This window comes from Canis lupus, chromosome 13 (assembly GCF_003254725.2).
Source record: "Canis lupus dingo isolate Sandy chromosome 13, ASM325472v2, whole genome shotgun sequence".
Classification (NCBI taxonomy): Eukaryota; Metazoa; Chordata; class Mammalia; order Carnivora; family Canidae; genus Canis; species Canis lupus.
In genome coordinates, this window is record NC_064255.1 from 13,005,768 (window position 1) to 13,033,455 (window position 27,688).

Consider the following 27,688-nt stretch of genomic DNA (forward strand, 5'->3'; position numbering starts at 1 on the left):
TATCTAGTCAGAGTGGAATTGATTATGTCAGAATATAGAAGATTCTATAAAGATTTTAGAATCAAGTAACAAAGCTAAAACTAATCTGGAATCTATGAGAAGAGTAGCTTCAAGAAAGGAACCTGGAATTAGCTATTGGAACAATTCAAGAAAAGCAAAATAAAAGGTATTATAATTGTGGCCAAAACAGAGGTGACAAGTACTGGTAAAGACAAATGATAAAGCTTGCAACTTATTTAATGTAGGAGGTACAGAAGGATAATTAAAGTCGAAAAAAATATATATAATTAAAAAAAAATTCCCAAAGCAACATAAGCTCTATGAGTTAAGAGGGATTATGGAATAAAAATGGAGCTTGATAGTCAAAATGATTGTGATATGAATATACTCTATAGAATATTAAATTGATTTATGTAGCATTTTTTATTCTTTAATATATTAATGTTCATTATGAAAGTTTAAGTGGGGTATGTAGTTTATGACTATGCATTTAAAACTTTTTTTTTGCATTTAAAACTTTTATTATTTTTATTTGATGGACCAAATATACACATGGATAATGGCTATTCTATATATGACAACAGCTCTGACCCATTTGAGAAGCTCAGGAAGCCAGACTACAACCTCTGCAGCAATCTATTAAGAAAAGTAAGACTTGGACAATAATAGCCAATTTCCCTAATTTTTGCTCCCACTTCCAACACAGAATCAATCAGAGAAAGCCAAATATGCTGCACAAACTAATCAGGTAAGATTGTTTTACTTCTAGTTAGCCCACTTCCAGCCTCCCCATGACAATAATCTCCATCAGAGCAAAATTAGAAAGTAATCCTTCCTTCCTTCCCTCTTTCTTTTTTTCACTATAAAGATTTCCCATTCCACTGACTGTCTTTGAGTTTCTATTAAAGCAAGGGATGGTGGCTGACCCCCTTGTTATAGAAGCTCTGAGTAGTTTCTGTTTGTTTTCATTTCTATGGTATTTATTTATTATTTTCAAAACTCCAATACACAATTATGTTTATTTATACATACCAACATCACACATGAAAGTAAATAACTTCAAACATGATTCATAGAACAATGCATAACTCCATAAATGTACGATGCCCTCTAATATTTTCTATTCCATTCTATTCTTTTCAGAGATATATATAGCCAAATATATATATATCTAATATATATTTATATCTAATATATGATATATATATATATATATCATATATTAGAAAGGAAAAGAAAAAAAGCTGGACCAAACCCATTAAAATTATATAATGGCCCTAATTAATATGACTTTTTTTTTTTTTCGCAAAGCAATTGTACACTGATTTTCTAAGGTTTATTTGCCTTCAGAATCATGTTCATGGAGTATCTCTTGGATTTTATTTCTATAGATTACCCTTGGGAAAGTGTGCATACATTTTGAGTAGGGATTACTGGAAGAGTGGGGATGTGATTAGCAAATAATCAGGATAAAGATAGTTTTTAATGGCACCATTTAGTTCAAATTAAAGCATATTGATTTAGAAATTACAGCTCAGATAAACAGAAAGAAAAATAACTGAAATCAAGAAAGGAAAGAGTTTCATAACTCTTTCATTCTAGTCTTTTTTCCTAAACCTTCTTTAACATTTAGCCTTCTGTCCTATTATGTACTAATAAAGTAGGAGTATATATTGGGTAGAGCAAATTTAATAAAGACAAAGCCCTGTCAATCAGAAATTGAAAGGGGAATGTAAGGGTAAATACAAGTAATAAGAGGCTTAGTTCTCCCCGCTAAAAATAGAAGACTACTCCTCACCTCTCTTTATCTTAAAAGTTTCATTTTGGAAAACTTGTAATTATTAGTTCTATCTGTCTTTCTCAAATGTACATAAATATTTCCAAGTGCTAAATAAACCTCTTGTTAGACTCAAAACTTAGGAATGTTTTCCCAAGAATCTCTTTGAAATATAATTATCAGGAAGATGGCACTTCTATTTCCCTTTCCGTAGAAAGGTAGGAACCTAATTTCAGTGGACATCTCACTCCAAGTTACAAAACTACTCCCTGTCATAAAGATACAAGAAACTTATCTTTCCTTTGGATAAAGCCAATTAGCTAACACAGATAGTCACCCCAATTACAGATCAATTTAGGATGAATTATGTGTGGCAATAATGTTGTCTAGTTCTCTTACCTGAGGACTATTTGTCATTCATCTTTAGAATAGGCATGTAATAGGTTTGTCTGCTTGACTATATAAAAGGGAAGATTTTCTGTCTTTGAAAACTCTTTGGTGGAGTTCTTATGATGGGACATCATATCCTTGTGTAATGCTTATTTAATAATAAAACAGCTTTCTTTATCTACTACTTTTGTGAATAGGTTTTCTGGGTTAGCAGATTCTATTTTTAATTTTATTTCCCCAAAAAACAGCCCTATACAGAAATTATATACATTTTTCTATAGTAGAAAGGATTTCTATTTTTAAATGTTTTTGTTTCATTTTTATTAAGATTTGGAGTTAAAAGAATTAGGTGTGGGGAAATATAAGAAAAGTCTGAGAAAAGCACGATGGGCTGATCACAAAGGATACAAAGCCTAAAAATCCTTTATTTCATGAGTGTTTTTATACTATACAATTTAAAATTTATTATTTCTTGCTTGGAGTGGCTAAAGTAAATTTCTTTATGCTCTGATGTAGATTGGATAAGCTATCACTTCCGTTCTAGCCATGATTCTACGTTTTCATAAATAATCTATAACAGAGAAGAAGGGGGAAGGAGTTCCATACAAATAGCTCCTTGATTTTTCCAAATGGCCTTTCAAATGCCACATAATTTGTTGAAAAATTAAAGCTTTACTTATGCAAGTTTAAATTATTCCTACCTTTAGAACTTAAATTTTCTTCTGAAATAAGAATTTTTACCTCTGCATAAACTAGTCAAGAAAATATATTAGATATATTTACATAAATGGTGAGCAAATATTTAAATTTTAAAAGAAATGTTACAGATTTCATTTTAGTTGCAAGTGTTCTTAAAAATCTAACATGATTTTTGCTCGGTTTCTGGAGCATATATCTACTATATAAATCAATATACACTGCATAGGTATTATTTACTTTAAGAATTGTCACATACATGGGGAAATTCAAAGTCGTACATCAAGACTAAGACAAATATAGACACCCACACTGCCCGAGTTTTCAATAGCAGATGTTCTTAGTTTATAGGAGTATGTCAAAAATAAATCAACATCTAGGACACCTGAGTGGCTCAGTAGGTTGAGCATCAGCCTCTTGGTTCCCCTGAATGGCTATATAATGGCTGTGTGATGGGGAGGGGTTAATGCGACATCAACAAGACTGACAGGACAAGGGAGGTCAGTAACTATCTGATGTCCTTTTATTTTTCTGTTGCTGCTGATGTAAGGTAGCTGGCTTAATATCTTACTTGGACTGATTAATCTTCTGGTAAAATTATTCTGCTCTGGACTTTTGGAGTAATTTGGGCATCAAAGAAATATGGCCATTTGCTCTTAAGGTATTTGTGCTTTGAAGTGCTTTAATCTTGGGTATCTGCTGTTAGTCTTATAAGGAAAATGTTACACAACAAAACTCTTCACAAGGGCAGCAGGTAGAAGTTACTGCTTATCTACACATGTCCATATTGTATGGAACAAAAAACAGGGGGTGAATTTTCTCCTATGCCGTATTATAAGGAAAGCTGGATTGCATACTTCCCCACCCAACTCAACACTTAGGAAGCTGGTTATTAGTCTGTCCTTGAGCAACAGGTCTAGTGTCTGATTTTTTTGCCATAATTCTTCAGGGTGTTTCCGGTGCTTACTACGGGGTTTTTATCTTCTTTTCTGCATATTCTTATTCTTCTGTATTATACTGAACTTGAAGACAGAACTTGCACAAATAGAAAGGATGTCTGCTGTATACAATATGGAGGAAACTTATGGTGATAGGTTTCATAAAATGCAAAGAAATTAGAAAATATATTTTCCTCTGAGATAAAGGCTGGCCTTCAAGACTGTCTTCTCAACTGAACTCAAACTCACACTTAGTCAAGAGCTGACCTATTTCCTTTTCTTTGAATTGCCACCTTAACAGTTCTTGTCCCAGTGCCCTTGAGGTATATGGGTTTGGTGACCTAGAGTGACAGTTCATTACAAGCAATGCAAGAGAAAAGTATTACACAACTAAACTTCATTTCATTTTACATATTATAAGTAATTCAGACTTTTTACTACTTCATCTTGAAAATTTCTATTCATCTTTCAGACTTAGGTATGGTATCATTTCCTTAAGCAGCCTGTACTGTACCCCCATTTTTAGCAAATCTTGTTTGTTTTATTTATTTTTTTTTTATTTTTATTTATTCATGATAGGCACACAGTGAGAGAGAGAGAGAGGCAGAGACACAGGCAGAGGGAGAAGCAGGCTCCATGCACCGGGAGCCCGACGCGGGATTCGATCCCGGATCTCCAGGATCGCGCCCTGGGCCAAAGGCAGGCGCCAAACCGCTGCGCCACCCAGGGATCCCCATCTTGTTTGTTTTAAACGTTAAGAGCACATATTGAAATGGCCTATTTAAATGTACTTGTCCCCACTTTTCTGAAAGTCTGTAGATAAAGGAACCTTGTCTATTTCATCTTTTTAGCCCTTTACATGTGTTAGGTAACACAGAACTTGGGATAAAATAGGCAGATAAGTAAAGTTCTTAAAGGCAAATGTAAATATATTTATAAGATAGTATTAGTTTCATTTTCTGTTTAAAAAGATTTATAATTTGAATGCCTTTCAATGAAGCAGAAAGTATATCTGTCTAAAATCACTCTAAATTTGATACATTATTCAGATATCAAAATAAAAAAACAAATAAAATAATCAGATTTATAATCATAGTAATTATATCAAACTTGATGTGAAGGAAAAATAACTTCATTTGAAATCTTAAAATATATACAAATAATATAGGTAGAACCATGGGGAAGAGAATTGGAAGGATGATTAGAGGACTGGGTAAAAGTTATATATATTTTCCATCAAGAGATTAAAATTTGAGATACAAAGGTCAGTAATATAACAAGGTCCCTGGAGAACCCAAAGAAAGAATGAGAGTGGATAGAAACAATAAAAAGATAAAAGGAGGGATCCCTGGGTGGCGCAGCGGTTTGGCGCCTGCCTTTGGCCCAGGGCGCGATCCTGGAGACCCGGGATCGAATCCCACATCGGGCTCCCGGTGCATGGAGCCTGCTTCTCCCTCTGACTATGTCTCTGCCTCTCTCTCTCTCTCTCTCTCTGTGACTATCATAAATAAATAAAAAAAAAAAATTAAAAAAAAAAAGATAAAAGGAAATAAGAAGATGAGGAAAGCTTTTAGAGAGCAGCCAGCTTTAACTAAATAGGTGAAGAAGGTACAGGGGGACCAGTACTAACCATCCATTCCAATCTTCATAGGATATGCCTAACAGGACAGAAAAGTTAAAAGAACAAATGAACCAATGGAATAGCTTAATTTGTCTTAAATTCTTCTGCAGCTAGTATTCCACATGTGGATTCAATATCATCAATTAGGTGCATTTTGGGGAGATTTGAAAAGTGGGAGAGACATGGAAGACATCTTCCTTGTTCTTTTGTTCATGAAGGTAACATGCTTGTTCATTGGGTTTTTCTCAAGTGGAAACTCCATTGTCCAGTCATAACTTTGAGGGCACTAATCCTTGAATGGAAGACTTTGTTGATGCTAACATCAAATTCCTGATTTCCCACCTTCCTGTTGTGTCAGAGATAGCACTCATTTGGCAGTTTGCATCTCGTGCTTATTCTTATAGTCTCCTTGGAGACTCAATGTAGAACCTGCCCTTTTGACCATTCCAGCAATTTAATTTACAAAAAATTATCTATATTAAATCACTTTCTTCTTAAAATGGCGAGGCACCTTTCCTTTGCTACCAATGGAACTAATACAACAGGTTAGGAAAATGTGATACTAACACATTATTTTGTACCAATGTTGGTATTCTGTGGTACTTTCTAAATTCTGATTAATAAGTTGTTAATGTTATCTATGGTAAAAGAGAAGTATTATATAACTCACCTATAAACTAATTGTTTTCCAAAAATTTATACTATACAGAATTCTAGACCTATAAACAAACACAAGGAATTATATCCATTCACATAAATAGCAAGTTCTGAACTGAGATGCTGGTAGTTCATGATGTACCTCAGTCTCTATCCAGAATTTGGTTAATTTATTCAACAAGCATTCACTAAAACTTTCCACGTACCAAGCACAGAGATTCTTACCAGCAAAGGAAGGGAGGAAGGGAGGAAGGAGAAAGAAAAGAAAGGAAGAAGAAGGAAAATAAAAGATCATCGGGGAGCTCACAGTCTAAATTTCAGACAGATAATATTTAGAATAGAATTGTGTTCTAATATAATTTATATATTTTAACATATATATTTATCCATATTAGATAATATGGAAGCAAAAAGAGACTAATCTTCCAGGGAACTTTAGCTGCTTTACTATTCTGAAATGATCAATATAGAATGTATTTTCATCCCTCACTTTCATTGTCTGTATTGTTACACTTTCTATAAAATATAGTTCAACTCTAAATTCATCTGTGACCCTACAGTGCTTTAACATTAGAACAGGGTCTACCACAGGGATGCCTGGGTGGCTCAGTGGTTGAGCACCTGCTTTCTGCTCACAGGGCCCTGGGATCGAGTCCTGCATCGGGCTTTCCTCAGGGAGCCTGCTTCTCTCTCTAGCCTATGTCTCTGCCTCTCTCTGTGTGTTTCTCATGAATAAATAAAATCCTACAAAAAAAAAAAAAAAAAGAACAGAGTCTACCACAAAGTTAGTCTCCATATGGTTAAATGCCAACACTAAGCTAGAATTGTTGAGCTGAACAATTGGTTAACAACAGGTGGTTGTCACCTTCCCAATTACAGGATGTTTGTTATTTGAATTGTTAATTACCTGAGATATTCTGAAAGCTCTGATAAGCCAAAAACTGGAAAAATCACCTGGAAAACTGGAATCAGTGTGACTTCTTTGACCTTGGTAACAACTACATTAAAAATACTAATATACCAAATACATGGTAGAATAGATTCTGTTGGAGCTGGATTCCATAGGAAGAATAATTGAAAGAATAGAAGAGCAAATATTTATCAATGATAATAATTTCACAAGTTCTGTCCTTGATCTAAAAAAACTACCTTATCTAGGCTTTTCTTAAAGCTTTGTTCCTTGATGCATTCTTGCTATGTCAGCTTTGGCACTATTTGAAAATAAAGAAAAGAAACATCTAGTGAAAAAAAAAAAAAAACATCTAGTGAATCCCTAGAACTATTTTTGTCTTAATGTTCCTGCCCTTTGACTGCCAGTTTTTGGCTTTGTAAATACCACCAGTATTTTTGAAGGGATGATTTCACTGTATATGGTGTGTAAGATAGAATGCACCTGAAAATTTCTCAATATTAGATGACAAATAAATCAAAACTACAAATTGATTAAAATTCTTTTGCCTGAAAAAACTTTAGTCAGGCCCCTGAACCTTCTCCTAGATTCATCTGTGCACTTTCATGTAAAATCCAATTTTACGAAGAACTCTGCTTCATCATTTTAGCAAGAACTCCCACCTCTCCCATATCTGATATCTGATACCCCTGATATCTTATTGGGTTTCTCATCTTTTACCATTCCCTCGGTGATATCTGAACATCCGAGACTGCCTTCCCGTAGGTTGGTTTAGCCAGAATTCCCTTTACTCCTGCAGTTTTACCTTTGTGTTTTTCCATCCACTGTTGCTCACTCTGCTTCTTGGTTGTAAATTTCTACTTGCTCATGCTATACTTAGAATTCAGTCCAGTCTCTTTTCCTCCCCATAAAGCCCCTATTGCAGTGGTCCCTACCATACCTATCACCATGGCCCCTCACCTCCCTTGAATAAAATCTTACTGCCTTTATCAATTGTCATAAATATTTTTCAAATAAAATACGGGGATGTGGTTTATTAAAGATGCAAGGATCTTGCATCATATATATAGTATATTTATATACACATATAATATATTTATATACATATAAATATTTTTTAAAGGTTTATTTATTTATTTATGATAGAGAGAGAGAGAGAAAGAGGCAGAGACAGAGGAGGAGGGAGAAGCAGGCTCCATGCTGGGAGCCTGACGTGGGACTCGATCCCAGGACTCCAGGATTATGCCCTGAAACAAAGGCAGGTGCTAAACCGCTGAGCCACCCAGGGATCCCCTACATATAAATATTTATATATATTTTTTGAAATTTGATTTCACAACTTACCAAATATATAAATTTGGAAATTTACTTCACTTTTCTAAGACTCTATTTCATTATGGGGGGGAGGGGGAGGAAAATATCTAATAAGGCTGAGTTGGGGATTTTAGTGGATAAGTCATGTAATAATAACTGATCAATACAAATTAGTATAGTATGAGACATGAGAGAACTGGCCTGGACTCTGCAAAACTTCAGAATCATGAAAAACAATAAAAACAATGGGACTGTTCCAGAGTACAAGAGACAGAAGAGACATAATGACCAAATGCACTGAGTGAAATTTAATTGGATCTTAGGTTAAAAAGAAATGTATAAAAGACCATTTGGTCCAACTGGGGGCATTGGAAATGGGTGATATAGTAGATGACATTAACTAATGAATGTTTATTTTCTTATTGTGATCATAATATATGCCTATATAATGGAAGTTTCTATCATTAGCAGATGCTTATGTACTTAGGGATGCAATGGAGTGATACGTGCATCTTTTTTTTCAATAGTTTAGTAAAATAAATAAAGCAAATAAAGTTTTTGTGTATTCATGTATGTGTGTGTATGTATATTTGTGGGAAAAGAGAAAATGTGTATCAATATGGCAAAACCTTAAAACCTGATAAACCTTGATGAGCAGTATACAAGTGTCTCTTTTATCATTTTTCAAATTTTCTGACCAAATCATTCAACTAAAATAAGTCATTATTCATAAGCTACAAAAATATTAGCATAAGTAATAATAGTAATGATAATAATAACAAAACATGTGTCAGTTTAAATAAGAGTATTAAAATGAAGATTTAGAAAAAATTGTAAAGTATGTTGGGTTTTCTTTCGTATTTTCCTGAACATACAAAAAGTAATAGGCAAAAAATTAAAATTAAAATAAAATAAAATGAAATATAATAAAATAAATAATAAAATAAAATAAATAATAAAATAAAATAAAATAAAATAAAATAAAATAAAATAAAATAAAATGTAATAGGCTAAAACAGAGGTCCAGGTTAGTAATTTAGAAACATACGGATGACATATTTTTGTGAGTAACATGCACATCATACTAAATATTTGTTGATAGTAACAAAACACAACTCTTTGTAAAAGTATCTATAAAATGTAGAGTTATCAGTTCCATAACTAAAAAATCTAGTGATGTACTAATCATTAACTTAAGCATATAGAACCATTTGCACAGGCTGAAGGAAATATCAACACCGAGGGTAAGAAAAGCACACACTGATATTACAGATTTCTTAATTAAAAATGGCAACTACTCATTTTCTCATTAATTCTCTTGCCAACAGTGATAGAATATCTGCTAGGTCTATTTCCTGAGAAACTATTATATTGCTGTGCCACCAATGGGTCAAAACAGTTCAGTACATTTCTTTCAAGCATTTCAATCTATATTTGCCAGTTCTTGTGGTGAGTATATTAGATTTGACATGTCACATCTCAAACTCATGAAGGCAGCAAATAGCCTAGTTGATATATTTCATTAAAGTGTAAGATAAATTCTAAACATCAAATGTCCACAACAATGAATTTTCATTCTTGTCAAGAAGTAGGGCTGTAATTCTCCATGAGTATCATCAGGAACCTTGTTTTCAGAGTACAACATACTCTGCGATACAGGTTTTACATGCAATTATGAACTGATGCTAAAGATGGGAGGGAATAGAGATTAGAAGCCCAGGCTTTGGAGTAAAACTAATTGGGTTTAAATCTAGTTTTTGCTTTGCTGTTACTGGAAAAATTAAATCAGGTAGTCAACACAACATATTGCCAGGCACGTACTAAGAACACCAACTCTGTTACTCAATAAATATGAATTGAACTCCCACTCACTGTGTGCTAGGTATTGCTCTAGGTATGGTTCACATAGCAATGAACAAAAAGAAACTCCCAACCTTCCTCCACCCAAAAAGATGAAGAAAGAAAGAAAAGGAAAAATCCTAGTTTATGTGGAGCTTATATTCTGGTGAAGGGAGGCAGACAATGCAATATACACAGGGTGGTATTTTTGCAATACAAACAGTGTATTAGAAGGTGGCAAGTACTATGCACAAAACCATAGAGAAAGAGGAAATTGTGGAAAGGTGAATGGGTTACAATTTTTAATAGAGTGGTTAAAGAACTTCTCTTTGAAGAATGACATCGGAGTTAAGACGTGACAAAGATGATGTGGTTAGCATACATACACATAATGGGGAAAGGCCATAAGGAAATAATGTGCCTGAGTGTTTAAAGAAGAGTAGAAGCCACAGAATAAGTATTGAAATGATCAATTTGGCTTTATTTTGAGGGCATCAGAGACTAGAAGCAGAGAAATCAATCAGGTGATTGATGATAATGGGTTAAGCAGAGTGTTCACAAGGAAGGTAGTGATAACTGATTGGATTGTGGGTATATTTTTGAAGTGGAACTGAGAGAATTTGTTGATAGATGAAATGAGGGGAAAATGAGAGAAATAGGTTAATCAAAGATGTCACCAGTAATTTTGGTCTGAGCAACTAATGGTTGAAATTTCCATCAAAGATGGAGAAAACTGTAGGTAAAGCAGTTTGGTAAGAAAGCAACTCAGGTGAGTTTGGGAAGTCTGTTAAGTATCTAGATGGAAGTATCTAGAAGTATCTAGAAAGCAGCTGAGTGTCTAGAGGTTTAACAGGACATGCCAATGTGAATACAAGGTTGACACATGCATGGTATTTAAAACATACAACCGGATGAAATCTCTGAGGTAGTGAGTTAAGAAGAAAAGAGGACAAAGGACCACTAATATTAAGTGATCAGGTGGAGGGAGAGAAAACTGGCAGAAGGAAAACACAAAGAGTTGTAATGTTCTGGAATATAGGGAATAAAGAGAAGTGAGCATTTAATACTGAGTTACATATGGCTAATTTGTCAAGTAAGATGTGTACAGAGAATCTACTAATACATATAACGATGTGGAGGATATTTTTGACCTTGACAAGAGATCTTTTAGTACCACAATAGTAGTGAAAATCTATTTGAAACAGTAGGTTTAAGCAACTATGGGAAAAGGCAAATTAGAGACAAGTCAAAGTGACCAACTCTGTTAAGAAATTTTCCAACAAATAAAAGCAAAGATATGGGGTAATAGCTGGCAGGAGAAACAGGGCCAAATAATTTTGTTTTTTCTGTTTTTATGACGGCAAAATAAATCCACGTTTGTACAATCATGAGAATTATACAAAGAGAAAATTTGATCGTTCATGAGAAGACTGGCTGGAGCAAACTGGAGGTAGTGGGATGGTCTGGCATTGTTATTTCATTTACATTAAGAGGAAGGCCACTTAAATAGGTAATCATCTTGATATATGTGTAGATCTGGTGGTAGATACAGTATATAATTAATACTATCCTACTTAAGATTAACTCTAAAAGAAAACATGTGAATGTTAATTAGTTCTTTAACTCCTGCTATAGCTCAAATAGAAGCTGACTAAATTCAAATCCATGAAATCAAAATTATTTTTGCATATATACTGATAAAACTAGTCTCTAACACAACTAAAATACATTTTTTCTTTTGTGTATATTAAAAGGAAAATTGACCAGTGGCTACTTTTATTTGCTTTTGTAACATCAAGAGTACTCAAAATTCCATACCTAATTTAGAACAAAGACAAAATGTTCCAAAGCATTTCTTTACAATGAACTATTATTTAAATTGTGAAGTTTATACAAATTTGGATTTCAATTCATAAAATGTTTAGTTCTTATTAAGTTTTAACTTGTGAAGTGGGACTTAGGCATGAAAGGACAAGAAATATGATACTACAACCTGTGTATGATTGTTCTGGGTGTGTAGGCTGCTACTTCCTATTGAGAGACATTAATAATGATTATGTAAGTATCATTTACATGGAATATGCCAATGATATTAATTAGCACTCATTTCCACTTCCTCCTAAGCTTAAAATGCAGTCTTAGTATTTAGCAAATGACTATAATTTGGCCAGCAATCAAGATAATTTTAGGAAGAGCAGGAAAAACAATAGGAAAGCAAGGAGTATAATAGTTTGAATTTTTGCATTCTCCCCACCCTGAATTCTTATATTGAAATTCTAATCCCAAAGTGGTGGCATTCAGAGGAAGGGCCTTTGGAAGGTGATTAGGTGATAATGATAGAGTCTTCATGAATGGGATCGATCTCCTTATAAAAGATACCCCAGAAAGCTCCCTTGTCCCTTCTTTCACATGAGAGCACAGCAAGAAAGCCACAGTCTACAATTTGAAAGAGGGCTATATCATCAGATACCAAACTTACCAGTGACTTGATCTTGGATTTCCCAGCCTCCAGAACTGTGAAAAATAAACTTCTGTTGTTTGTAAGCTCCCTATGTGTGCTATTTTTGTTATAACAGCCCAGTGAACTAAAACAGGGATGTAGCTAGGGAAGATACATACATAGAAAGAGGGTGATATATATTTGTAAGCCTGTTACTGAGCAGGGTACCTGGTGCATAGTACTTAACAACAGTACTTGTTGTTTAGATGTGGAGCTAACAATCACTTTATATTTTATTTTTTTTTATTTTTTTTTTTCACTTTATATTTTAGAAGAGAGAACATTGTTCATTCAACTAGTAAGTTTTTAGTCTTTACTATTTAGAAATTCTTCTTTTTTCTATACTTTTACTTGTATAGTTAAGACAATAAAGTAGCTGAAGATAATCCAAATACTCATTAAATTAGAGTAAAAACTGCAGAGAAAAAAAGTGATTTGATAATTGATGTATGACATTAATTTTAATGGAAAATAATACTGGGCAACATAATGATGCTACATGATAAGGATAAACACAAGAACCAATGAAGATGGGATTCAAAGGAAAATGTGTCATTAAAGCTCACTTTATTCGCCAATTTAGGTTATGACCAAATCAAGAAATAAAGAATTAAAGACAAAATGACTGTGTTACTTAAATTACTTGTTTACCATCATTCTTCAAGTATTTTTAAACCAAAAAATATAGAGCATTAAGAAGTCTCATATGCTATTAAATCTGTAATTTTTCTTAATTTAAAATATATAGAGTCCAAATTAAAACTATAAAAAGATATAATTACTTTGAATAATCATCTCATTCACAGCTTTTCATACACTGTGTTAAGGAGGCATATGAGCTACCCAGCAACAATTTGTCAAAGAGATAAATTGTGGACTGTATCTGATTTTTCAACAACTGATTATAATTAATGGGTTGCAGTGCTACAGATATGAAATTATGAGCAAGGCAACATAAAAGATTTATTTTATTGAGTAATCTTAATTTTCTGTGGCTTCTTTCCAACTCTGTTTAGCATGTGAACAAGATATTTTCTGTTGAGTTAAACTAACAAAGGGGATGATTGAGTCCTTAACCTCCAAGGACTCTCTTAACACCCTTGGAGGGTGTTATATACTGCTTCTAAGATATTTAATAATTCAGTATAAATGGCATAATTTTCCTCCTCAGTTTGGAAATTGGATTTTTAAAAAATGCCTACCTCAGCATATATATATAATACATATCATATATGTACATATGTGATAATGATAAATAAAATGATAGTCATAAATAAAAAATGATAGTCAAAACTTGTTTTCATTTTTACACATTTTATACTAATAGCATTATATTATTTTACATGTGATTTTTGAGATCTAGAATTGATTTCATAGCATTAATCTATTTTATATTACTTTCCTGAAATAAGTACACTTTACCCAAATCTTATTCAAAATGAAATACAATAGTGAAATACTATTAAATTCTAAATGGTATTTTTGAATACCATTCAAAAATGTGTTTAAAATGTGGACTCCCTATATGAGAAGCATTTCATTGACCAGAAAAAAATCAGATAATTGAATCTTTTTTTTTTTAAATTTTTTTTTTATTTATTTTTTTATTTATGATAGGCACACAGTGAGAGAGAGAGGCAGAGACACAGGCAGAGGGAGAAGCAGGCTCCATGCACCGGGAGCCCGACGTGGGATTCGATCCCGGGTCTCCAGGACCGCGCCCCGGGCCAAAGGCAGGCACCAAACCGCTGCGCCACCCAGGGATCCCAGATAATTGAATCTTAATATTGAAAATTTGACTTGTATTTTCCAGACTGTAAACTCTTGTGTTGTGTCAGCATCAATTTGAAACTATCTGGGGTCATGCTAATTTCCTTTTCTTACTAGCATTTTCTTGTTTATCATAAAAAACAAAAGGCATTAACACTATCATTAATTGGGGGTAGTCATGTGATAGAAAATGCAGATCATTTAGAAGTATTAAGCTTTGTCAGCTGGAGCCCTAATTTCCCTGCATTAAGAGTAGATAAAGTGCTCTCAAGACAATAAACTGATTATGACAACCTAAGAGTGCAAGTAAATTTATTAGATGAATGACTTGGGAAATTAAACAATAAAAACAGAGGTAATATAAAATTCCAAAACACTGGGCCGAGAATATATGAATTAGAAGTGGGGGCAGTTCAAGAGAATGGCATAGGAAGACTGAAGTCACCTCCTTCCATGGATACACCAAAGGTATAGTTACATATAGAATAATAATTCCTCTAAAAAGACTTGAACATTTTCTCTAAAACTAGTTGCACAGCTACTCCACAAAAAAAAAGGATAAGAAGGTCCATTGAGATAGGTAGGAGAGGCAGACATGTGATCTTGTCAAATCCTACCCCTTATGCAGAACCCATTAGTGGGAGGGATCTTACAAAAACAAGTGCATCCCTGAGGAGTGAGAGGTTCAAGCCCCACATCAGGCACCTCAGTCCTTAGGATCTGCACCTGAAGGACTAGCCCCTACAATGTCTGGATTTGAAATCCAGCGGGGCTTATGTCCAGAAGACTCAAAGGAAATCAATACTCTGCTCTTAAATAGCTCATAGACAGACTCACTTACCCTAGGAACCAGTATAAAAACAGCAGGTTGAAAAGTGCCTAGACCATATGTGAAGGAAATTCATTAGCTAATTTTAAAGCATCTGCCAGAAAGGTAGGGCCCACTGAAATTTTGTCCAGGGATAGAGATGCTGAAGGGCACCATTTTTGTACCCTCTCTACTTTGCTACCACTCTTTTCCCTACCCCTGTGCTCTCCTGCAGCCTTGCCCCACAAAACCTGGCAGATGGGCTTTCACTGACATGGTGTTGACCCTCAGCCCAGTCCTGCCAAAGGTGGAACATGGGCATGTTCCAAAGCAGTGCTGCTTTATGGCCCCAAGAAAACCGGTGGATACTTACAGTCCATATAGGAAATGCCCTGGCTTTTGTGGACAGAGGGTCTGCATTTCTGGGCTTCAGGGACTGAAACAACTGAGAGACAGGTTTTGGTAGGCTATTATTCATGTGGTACTATATAGACAACACTCTGAAACACATTCCCAGTCTTCCTGTGACCCTCTCTTTACGACTGGTTTACCTAATATACAGAAACAAAAACAGAGTCAAGCAAAAATGAGGAAACATAAGAATATGTTCTAAATGAAAGAATAAGATAAAACTCCAGTGAAGCAAGTATGAGAACCAAAGTTAATGAACTCAAAGATAAGTAATTTACCTGATAAAAAGTTTAAAGCAATGGCCATAAAATTACTCACCAATCTCTGGAGAATGGATGAACACAAAGAGAATTTCAATGAAGAAAGAGAAAATAGATAGAAACTTCCAGATCCAGAAAGCCTAGATAGTTCCAAATAAGATGAACCCAAAGATATCTACACCAATATGCATTATAATCACAGTGTTAAAAGTTAAAGATAAAGAATCTTAAAGTAGCAAAAGAAAAACTACTTCCTATTGACAAGGGAAATCCTATAAGATTATTAGCATATTTTTCAGCAGAAAATTTTCAGGCCAGAGAGAATGGCATGACATATTCAAACCACTGACAGCAAAATCTTCCAACCAAGAATGGTCTCCTGTCAAAGTTATTATTCAAAATTGAAGGAGAGATAAAGAGTTCCTAGATAAGCAAAAGCTAAATCAGTTCATGACCACTAACCTAGCCTTATAAGAATTGTTAAAGCTACTTTTTTAAGCTGAAAAGAAAGGGTACTAATTAGTAATAAGGAAACATAAACATTAACAAAATGAAAACTAAAAATCATACAATCATCTCAATAGATGTAGGAAAATCTTTTCCCAAAATTCAACATTTATGATAAAAACTCTCAACAAAATTGGTATTGATGTATCCCAACATGATATAGTCCATATATGGCAAGCCCACAGCTAATGTTCTACTCAAAGAGCAAGAATAAGATAACCATCAGGTTGACCATCCTCACATCTTTTATTCAATATAGTTTTAGAAGTCCCAGCCAGAGCAATTAGGTAAGAAAGATAAACAAAATTAACCCAATTGGAAAGAAAGAAGTAAAACTGTCAATATTTGTTGATGACATGATTCTATATATAGAAAACCCCAAAGACTTCATCAAAATTTCTTGGAGCTAATTAAAAAGAGAAATTAAGAAAATAATCACCTTTATAATTGCATCCCCCCCCAAAAAAAAAAATCTAGGAATAAATTTCATCAAGTAAGTAAAAGACCTGTATACTGAAAACTATAAGACACTGATGAAAGAAAGTGAAGAGTATACAAATAAATAGAAAGATATTCCCGCTTATGGATTGAGCCAATTAATTTTTTTTAAGATTTTATTTATTTATTCATGATAGACACACACACAGAGAGAGGCAGAGACACAGGCAGAGGAGAAGCAGGCTCCATGCAGGGAGCCCAACGTGGGACTCAATCCCGGGACTCCAGGATCATGCCCTGGGCCGAAGACAGGTGCTTAAAGCACTGAGCTACCCAGGCTGCCCCCAATTAATATTGTTAAAATGTCCACATTACCCAAAGCAAGCTACAGATGTCTATCAAAATATCAATCGTTGGGGCACCTGGGTGGCTCAGTCAGTTGAGCATCTGACTCTTGATTTTGGTTCAGGTCATGATTTCAGTGTCTGAGGATCAAGCCTTGTGTCAGCTTCTTATGCTCAGTGGCAAGTCTGTTTGAGAATTCTCTCCTTCTGCCCCTCCCTCTCACTTGTGTGTGTGCTCTCTTGCTCTCTTTAAGACAAATGAATAGAAAATAATTCATAATAATAAATGGATAAAAAATAATAGTAATAAATCTTTAAAAATATTAATGCCACTTTTCACAGAAATAGACAAGACAATTTAAAAATTATATATGGAACTACCAGAAATCCCAAATAACCTTGAGAAAGATCAAAGCTTCAGGCATTATGTTCCCTTATTTTAAAATATATTAGAATATTACAGTAATTAAAACAGTTACAATTATTTTAAAAATTAACCTCATTGGGGTAGCATTATATTTATATATGACATGATATATAAAAAATATTTTTCCCTTGTGACATGAAAAAGAGAGTGCCTATTTTAGACACTTGATGCTACTGTGTCAGGCTACCAGATCAATACTGCTAGTAATCTTATTTTAAAGGATCTCATTTTAAAAGATGCTCAGCATTGCTCATCATCAGGGAAATGCAAGTCAAAACTACAGAGAGATATTACCTCACATCTGTCAAAATGGTTAAAATCAAAAACATAAGAAACAAGTGTTGATGAGGATATGGAAAAAAAGAAACTCTCTTGCACTCTTGGTGGAAATGCAAACTTCTGTAGCCACAACATAGAGGTTCCTTAAAAAGTTAAAAATAAAACTACCCTATGATCCAGTAGTTGCACTTTGGAGTATTTACCCCTAAAGTACAAAAATGCTAATTCAAAAGGATACATGCACCCCTATGCTTGTAACAGCATTTCTTATAACAGCAAATTATAGAAGTAGCCCATATCCACTGACAGATAAATGGATAAAGAAGTGGTATATATGTACAATGGAATATTACTCAGCCATAAAAAGATTGAAATCTTGCCATTTGCTACCACATGGATTCAGCTAGAGAGTATAGTGCTAAGCAAAATAACTTTGTCAGATAAAGACAAATGCCATATGATTTTTATCATATGCAAAATTTAAGAAACAAAACAAAAAAGGCTGGGAGGTGGTGGAGAAAAAGAGAGAGAGGCAAACCAAGAAACAGACTCTTCACTATAGGAAAGAAACTGATGGCTACCAGAGGGAATGTGGGTAGGGGGGGATGAGTGAAATAGGTGATAGGGATTAAGGAGTGCCTGATGAGCACCAGGTGTTGCATGGACGTGTTGAATCACAATACTGCAAACCTAAAACTAATATGATACATGTTAACCATCAGAAATTAAAATAAACACTTAAAATTAAAAAAAATTAAATCCTGCTAATTAGGTTACATAGCATTTATAAATATAGATTGCACAATTAAAAATAGGGAAAAACTCAATTATACAAAAATGGACTGAACAACTTTAGTAAAGAAAACTGGAGAAATAAAAAATAATTTGTAAGTTACAAGGTAACAGTATTGAAGTAATAAAAACCTCTAAGAACACATATATTTACTACTTTTGTAAACATCATGTTATGAAAATAGTTTTTAATAACATAATAAGATCATGTTAGTTTTATTCAGAGAGAAAGATAGAGAACACCACTGAGAGATATAATAGCAAAAAAACAATATTGACTTTAAACTATAATAATTAAATGTTAATCTCAGCAAGAAACTAACACTTTTCTTTGACTTTGGGCAAAAACGTCACTGTCTGTGTTGAGATTTGTACAGGTAAAATGCAGATAATAATAATATCGCAGAAGGGTACTGTGAAGCTTAATTAATTTCTCCAGAGTGTTATGGACATGAGAAAATGTACATGTAGTCTGGGCATTTAATCACTATTACTCCTCCAGGAGTTTTCTTTTGATATTGCCTGAGGAAGCTAGATGGAAGACTGCCAAGTTACTGAACACCCAGAAGGAACTAGAATACCTTGTACTGAACAGTAAAACAAATGAATTAAAAGCTAGCCCTTTGGAAGAAACCTTAAGGAAATGAAAAAGTTGACCACTTGGGGATGGCAGGGGGGATCAAATAAATTAACATTACAACTTACAGGTTTTTTTTAAAGATTTTATTTATTTATTCGTGAGAGACACACAGAGAGAGAGGCAGAGACACAGGCAGAGGGAGAAGCAGGCTCCATGCAGGGAGCCCAACGTGGGACTCGATCCTGGGACTCCAGGATCATACTCTGGGTTGAAGGCAGGCACTAAACCGCTGAGTCACCCAGGGATCCCATAACTTACAGTTTAAAAAAAAAAGAAAAGAAGTCATGTATGTATGTGAGCCAAAGGTCCTGAAAGAGAAGGAGGGAGGAAAAGAGGAGATGGAGACGTTGAGAAAGGGGGAGGGAGGGAAGAGAGGGTTACCTACAGACACACACACACACACACACATACACACACAATACAAATATCTACATATATTTATGTGTATATACATATTTACAAATATGTATATTTTAGATGAAGAAGGAAAAGCAAGAGGATGATATGTGGGGTAGAGCAGACAAAAGGAGTAGGTATGGGATAAGGTCATTTTTGAATACTAGTAAATTGGAAAAATATAATTCAGAAGGTCATAAAATTTTAGTGTTTAGAGAGCTATTATAACTCTTCAAAATAAAAAAAAAAAGATTTGTGCAGTAGAATTAACATTGATATTCCAAAGTCAAATGATTTAGTGAGTATTTAACTCAGAAATGATAGAACATTAGTGCTCCTAGTCAGAACTGAATTCATAAAGCCTTTGTGAAGATTTACTAAAAACTAAAAATATTTCCATGTAAAAACACTCAAAAGGATGTTTAGCAGATAGGAAGTGCTCAGTACATTTTAGAAATTACCATTACTCAAATTATAATGAATGCAAATACTGCAGTTGCACTGATTTCTTGCTATGTCATTTTTCTCTTTTATATCAAATATTTTACATTTAAATTATTAACAGTGAATACCTGCTACTTTAAGAGCAATCCCAAGTCATAGTTTGAGTGATACCAAATTTTTCCAGATCATCTTCAAACCTGTAACATATTTCCCCCATGGAATCAATGTTATGTGTGAATGTTGTTTGTGCTAGACAAAGTAGCAAGCTATTTTAAAATAAGAGTAGCAGAAAATAATTCATTCATTGGTCACATGTAAAACAACTACTTTATATCAGTCCTTTGCAAGATAATATATCACGAAAAAGAAAAATGGACATTGGTCCAAAGCAGTTTAGTATCTAGTGAAGAGAATTTAAACACATAAATGTGTGAATAAATTAACAATTGATAAACGCTACATAAGAACAAGCAATGTGAAATTTCTGAGATATAATTACATTTGCAATGACAATCCCAAGAGAGATAAAATCTTTAATAAAATACTTCCTTGTATCATACTCATTCCTCTGTACTTTTTACAGCTTCTCAAGCAAAAGTCTGGACAGTGAAAGGTCCCTGATTTATAGAAATGGAGGGAAGTAGAAAAAGAACTCACTAGACAGCTCTTTGTGTCTTGTTCTGGTAATCCCTCTGGTGGTGTCAGAGAACATACATGATTTAAAAAAAAAAAAAAAAAGATTGTTTTCTCTGACAAAAGTATCTAATTCTGAAACACTTGAGTGAAAAAATAAAAATAATTTCTACTCAAACCTTCCAGTTACTCTACTAATCTAGCTTGTCCTATATACAATTAAATAGGAGCTGAGGTTTATTAAATAATGGTTATTTAAAGACTGCTAAGAATTAAAACACACACACAGGAAATCCTAGGAAAGTCAGCAAATCACAATGTGAGTGGAGAGAAAATTACTGCATGTTTGTCCTTTGTTTGCCCAAAACAACTCAGCAAGCAAACAACTCAAGTATATTAAATCTCAATGGGAGGTACTAGTCTTGGCAATGATGGGGAGAAAAAAAAAAGATTTTGGATCAGAGGTTTTCATGTAAGTACACACTGAAAGTATTCTGTATTCAAATCTCAGATACTCATTTCTTAAGTTTATTTGACAAATGTTTATAATTTTATGTTCCAGCAGTGTAACATCTAGACTGAAGATAAAGATAGAATTATTGCAGACAAGCAGCTTATGGTCCAAGTATAGGAGAAAAAATATAAACCAGTACTTGCCAAAACATGCATGTTGCTTAAGGTGATCCTAACTCGAGGTCAGCTCTCTCCTTGAATGGATCTATTGGGTCAAAATCATTTTAGTAAAATGAACGTTTCAGGCACATCCATGCTAATATTGATCACTGTCACAGCCTCACTGTCCTTATAGAGAAATCTGCCAGAAACAACATCACATGTTTTACTGTCTTTATGGATTTATCATCCATCTTTGACTCTTTGGAAAGGAATTAGTTGTAGGCTGAGTTTAAAATAAATCCCCATCACCGTCTTACACTGTTTGTGGGAATGTGAACTGGTGCAGCCACTCTGGAAAACTGTGTGGAGGTTCCTCAAAGAGTTACAAATAGACCTGCCCTACGACCCAGCAATTGCACTGTTGGGGATTTACCCCAAAGATACAGATGCATGAAACGCCGGGACACCTGCACCCCGATGTTTATAGCAGCAATGGCCACGATAGCCAAACTGTGGAAGGAGCCTCGGTGTCCATCGAAAGATGAATGGATAAAGAAGCTGTGGTCTATGTATACAATGGAATATTCCTCAGCCATTAGAAACGACAAATACCCACCATTTGCTTCAACGTGGATGGAACTGGAGGGTATTATGCTGAGTGAAGAAAGTCAATCGGAGAAGGACAAACATTGTATGGTTTCATTCATTTGGGGAATATAAATAATAGTGAAAGGGAATAGAAGGGAAGGGAGAAGAAATGTGTGGGAAATATCAGAAAGGGAGACAGAACATAAAGACTCCTAACTCTGGGAAACGAAATAGGGGTGGTGGAAGGGGAGGAGGGCGGGGCGGTGGGGGGGTGGCGTTGAATGGGTGACGGGCACTGAGGGGGGCACTTGACGGGATGAGCACTGGGTGTTATTCTCTATGTTGTTAAATCGAACACCAATAAAAAATAAATTTATTATAAAAAATAAAAAAATAAAAAAATAAAAAATAAAATAAAATAAAATAAAATAAAATAAAATAATAAAATAAAATAAAATAAAATAAAATAAAATAAAATAAATAAATCCCCATCAACGCATTATCAAAATCTAAATGTTTTTACATTACATACTTCAAGAACCAAGGTAGGTAGGAAATGGACTCTATTCAATTTTCAGTTTTATGAAGAGACTAGGTTTAAATTATAATTTAGTAGTTTACTTCATGTTTGGATGCCCAGCAGCCAGTACAGTATTGGGCATAGAAGTATACAATACATATAGGGTAAATGAATACGTGGTTTCATTGCTTTTGGACAAGTTAAATACCAATCTCCTTGACACTGATGGACCTCCCCAAGGCCCTCAACCTTCCCCTCCCCGTATTCCTACAAATGCTTTTTATACTACCAACAGAAAGCTTTCTTCATAAACACCTTTGTTAGATCTTGGCAACTCTTCATTAAAAACTCCTTCTCATGTTATCTAGGTCCATTCACACTCTGACCTACCTGTCTTCACAGGCACTGCAGCATGGATTCTCAGCATTTTAGTCCCATGCACCTGCCCACAGCATCCTGAATACCACATGTCACCCTATACTTTCATACCTATGTGAACTCCCCTCAGCTTGCCGTATCATTTCTCCATTCCTCTGCTTAATAATTGTGTTCATGATTCAAGATTCCACTGGCCTATGAACTCTGAAGGTTTTCCAGAAGTATAAATCATTTTTAGTGTTCTTCAGTGTTTTTTCCTCTACTGTTCTATAGAGTTTTGATTGTAATATTATAATTCTATGTTTGTGTATTTATCTCCCCTGCTGGGATGTGAAATATAAACTATACTGTTTTTCATTTTGTATTTCTAGGGTAGTGCTAGGCTGTAGTAAATTCTATTGAATAAATAGGCCAATGAATGAATGAATGAATGAGTGAATATATTTTTGTCAGTGAAGAATGGGAGAAAATCTTTGGACCCATGCTAGCACCTAGTTCCCTGACAGAAATTAGAGCTGCTGTTCCTTCTTCTTTTTGAACTAATAGGCTAATGGAAATAACTGAATCAAATTTGTAAAATTGTACTGCTTTCAATTTGTTCTCTAGTCAGAATTTTTTTTAGTACTTCAATATTGTTAATATTTACCTTTTGCTCTTACTTTTAGAAAAGTTAAGGCAGCTTTCAGTAGGAATAAAAATCGAGCAGAGAGTAAGACTTGAAGTTAGGCAGAAATAATTGGATAAACCATTGGGAGATTTTCTGCATCCAGCAAGCAAAAATTGCTTGAAAGGAAGGAGTGTGTAAGTGTAGGTACAAGAAAACATTGTATATAAAAGAGCACATTATTTTGGGAAACTTCTGAAAACTTGCAGGATACCAAATTTAGTAATAGGTAGGGATGCAAGCATTTAATTAGCACCATTTATGGCAAACTCTCTGTACAATTTTTGGATTTATGTAACTAGAGCTTTATCTCTTTAATTTCAGACTTTAGTCTTTTGTTAAAAATGCTAAAACTAAAAAAAAAATGCTAAAACTCTCCACTGAAGTCATATTTTGATCACTATCTGATGTTTGACACTTTATTTTATTTATTTATTTATTTATTTTTTTTATGTTTGACACTTTAAAGTGATCAATAGCTACAGGCAGATTTTCCTGAAAAGTGCGAGATAGAGCTCGGCATAGAAGGTTTAAAGGAAAAAGTAGTAGGAGAGATTACAAGTCCCGCCTTGCCCTGGACACTTCCAGCTTATGCCTATTGTGCCAGTATCAGAATTAATAGCATTGCATATCATTCTCAGAAGTGTCCTACTTCAAACAATAAATTATATTGTTCCCTAGACAATGAGAAAAGAGAAAAATGGGAGTGATGAAATGGGAGTGATGAGGTACATAATAAAGCTGCGGGATGTACTAGAACCAAATATAGACATCATAATGACTGGCCCTGATTCCTCACAATTAATACCTTTAATTCTAAAGGAAGCTTTACCTGCACATCTTATTTATACAGTCTAGCAATATGGTAACAATGAAGAAGAACCTTTTCTTGACCTTTCTAAGTAATGAGTTTATGAATCCATTACTGTAGCTTACATTTCCTCCATTAAGATCTCTATTGCAAATTAAAGCACTTAGTGTCAGAAGTAGATTATTTATTAATGTAAATCATTGTCTAAACGCATCTCCTATTCTTAGAATTATGATTGCATTCTGATGATAGTTTGATTGATAGCTAGGTGAAAAATACTCTTGATCAGTAATGAATGTGTATAATCATGTGGTGATATAGCCTGACCTTGGTTTATAGATTGTGGTGCATTCCTGCAGATGAAAGTTGAGGGAGACTAGGGGAATTAGCTCAGGGATCCACAAGTGTGGTTATGTATCAGTGTGACATTTTTGAAGTAGAAAGTCAACTAATATTTAAAGTGACTAACCACTCATTTTATGAATTTGAAGTTTGCATCTCAATGATTGATTAAATAATCCTTTGGTAAAGTGTAGAGTATTAAAAGATCCAGCTGTTTCATCTAATTATCAGGGAAGTCCTTGGTATATAAGTGTTCAGTAACAATCTTAACACATTACAAAACAATATCATAACATGAAATTATTCAGTAATGAAATGACCACTTAGATAATATTTTGCAAATATCCCAATACATTTAACACTAGCACATAGCTCCTTTGGTGCAAATATTTTGGAAAGTAAATTTTGCAAATCTTGTAAAACAATGTTGACATGCTAGGTATTCCAAAAGAGAAATGTTTGAATTGTAAAGATATGAGAGTCTCTTAAGGAAAAGTGGAACAACCATTGACTATTTTCTCAACACGTCTCTTACTATGATCATGTTATACAAGTCAAATGTGAAATGAAAAATACTGTATTGCACTTAATATTATTTTAAAATATGGCCAAAAGAACAAGTTAGCATTTGACTAAATTTTTGTGTATTTTAAGATTTATTGTGCCATTGAAATTAAGCTTAAATTTTAACTAAAAAGGAATGCAATTTAATAATTTCCATTTCAAGATAAATATTTTTGCAATTCTTTTCATTTGTAATATACAGCAGAACTCTAGGTAGTTTTTAGGTGATTCATCCTAAGTGGTTTCTTTTTCCAAGAAGATTATGTTCAAATATGAAAATTTTCTATGATTTCCTAATTCACTCACTGAATATCCTAACAATGTCCTTCTAGAAGCAGTTCTGCAAGTTTGCAAGTTTTCAAATAGTCCAACAACAACAACAAAAAGTTATAAAAATTCACCTAAACAAATCCAAACTAATGTAAGTAATATATGCTAAAAGTATTCTGTGTAAGGATAATTTAACTTAGAAATTCTTTTTTAACCATGAATGTTAAGGACAGAATGAATTTGAAATGGAAAAGTCACTCTTCTTAAAATTCTATATTTACCGAAATAGATACACAGTTCCAATATTTATATCTTATTCTTATGTACTCTCATCTTTTATATATGAATGTCTACACAGTTTTTTACTCATCCTTAACGTTCTTTCTCTGTAGTGTCTTTGATGAAAGCTGCAGTTGACTTCAAATACGCTTTTTCCTACATCCCACTATAGTCACTGATGAGTATCAATCTCCTTATTAAGGCCAGAAACCCGAAGAACACTAAATTCTCCATTTTTAGTCCATGTTTCTTTGGAAACATCTCCAGGGTTTCTTTTATTCCTACATCTTGAAAGAATCATAGATTGTCAGAGAGATTCTTGATACAGTGGGGGAAAATTCTATTTTGTTTTTTTAGACTAATTCCACTAAACTCTATGTGACCTTAAAGAAGTCCCTTAACCTCTTTGTATATCAATTTCCCACATGTAGGTAGAAAGGCTCAAAATGGTTATTCTAGCTCTAAGAATCTATGTGCATCACCTAAGTTCCATCTCTCTGACAGGGAAAAAAAAGAGAAGAAAATCCAGTCATAGACAATCCATATATTGTCAGATAACATGCATGGCTTTTTTTCCCCTCATAATATATTTCTTTTGGATGTCTGAATGTTAAATTTTAACTACGTAATTTTTAAATGGGTTTTTGTACTTTCTATCCCAATTTATCATGTCTCCTATGATATGGATATCGTACATATTACCGCTAAACTCTCACATGATCACATATTATAAGGAAATGGGACACACCAAGAGCCTAATTAGAGGAAATGCAATCTCAATCTTATTTGGCATTGACCACAGAGAATTACTTGGAAGAAATTTGCATTGTTAAAAATACAACAAAAGTGTATATTTCCAAAATTGTTGTACACAAATATTAGGATTAAAAAAAAAAAGTCAGTCTTAGAACTTTTGGCATTACTTGTTTGTGGTATATAATTATGATACAAAAATTAAAAGATACTTTTTATGTCTCTGTTCCTTTCAATATGCACTGTCAAACCTATCTCCTCCTATCCTGTTTCCATTTTTTAAAATGTTTTATTTATTTATTTGAGAGAGAGAGAGCAGGGAGAAAGGGGAGAGACAGAGGAAGAGGAAGGGGCATGATCCCCACTGAGCTGGGAGGCCATGGGACTCAATCCCAGAATGCTGGGATCATGACCTGCGCTGAAGGCAAACATGTAACTGACTGAGCCACCCAGGTACCTCTCCTCTTTCCATTTCTAATAAGTGGTTTTCCTTGCCAACTATTAACCATGTTTTCATGAGGAGCTAATAATGATTAAAAAAAAAATTTCTTATTTAGGATATAGGTTTTAATATTTTCCGTTTTGCTTTTTTCACTTACATTGCATGTCCAGAAAATCATTTATCTGTTTTTATAGATCTTCCTCCTTCTTTTTCATAGCTGAGCCATTGAAGATTAAAAGATAAGTGAAACATAGTTCCCTTAAGAAGTCTAGTGAAGAAGATATTTATATATACACAACAAAAAAATTCAAAAAGAGACATATTGAAGATATGCATTTTATTATTTACACTCAAAGAAAGAACAGTTCACATTAATTCCAAAGAAGTCTGGTTGGGATTCATAGAGCAGGTAATGTTTGAACTGGATAGGAAAGCAGAGGTTTACCAGGAGGAAAAGTTTGTGGAAGAACATGTAGATAGGGTGAACAGCATATACAAAAGGCCTAGACTAAATGATCCTGCAAAACAAGGTTTATGCTGCTTATCACACACATGTTGCCTATTCAAATCTGTTTGTAAAACTTAACTGTACAGAAGTAAGACTAGGTTTAAGAATGTTGAATATTTTTTTTTAAAGATTTTATTTATTTGTTCATGACACACACACACAC

The 27,688-nt window shown here is 33.9% G+C and overlaps 1 protein-coding gene and 1 long non-coding RNA gene across 3 annotated transcripts in view; one reads left to right on the plus strand and one right to left on the minus strand.

Annotated features, from left to right (window-relative positions):
- Positions 1-27,688, minus strand: part of CSMD3 (CUB and Sushi multiple domains 3) — a 1,170,241-nt gene that overhangs the window by 439,654 nt on the left and 702,899 nt on the right. The gene's annotated exons all lie outside the window — the stretch shown is intronic.
- Positions 74-14,650, plus strand: LOC112662121 (uncharacterized). 2 transcript variants are annotated; one of them, XR_007401913.1, is made up of 3 exons: positions 74-166; positions 585-748; positions 14,260-14,650. It is a non-coding gene; the product is annotated as an uncharacterized LOC112662121 (long non-coding RNA). The 2 variants fall into 2 exon arrangements; XR_003138217.2 differs by lacking the exon at positions 14,260-14,650 and adding an exon at positions 4,381-4,712.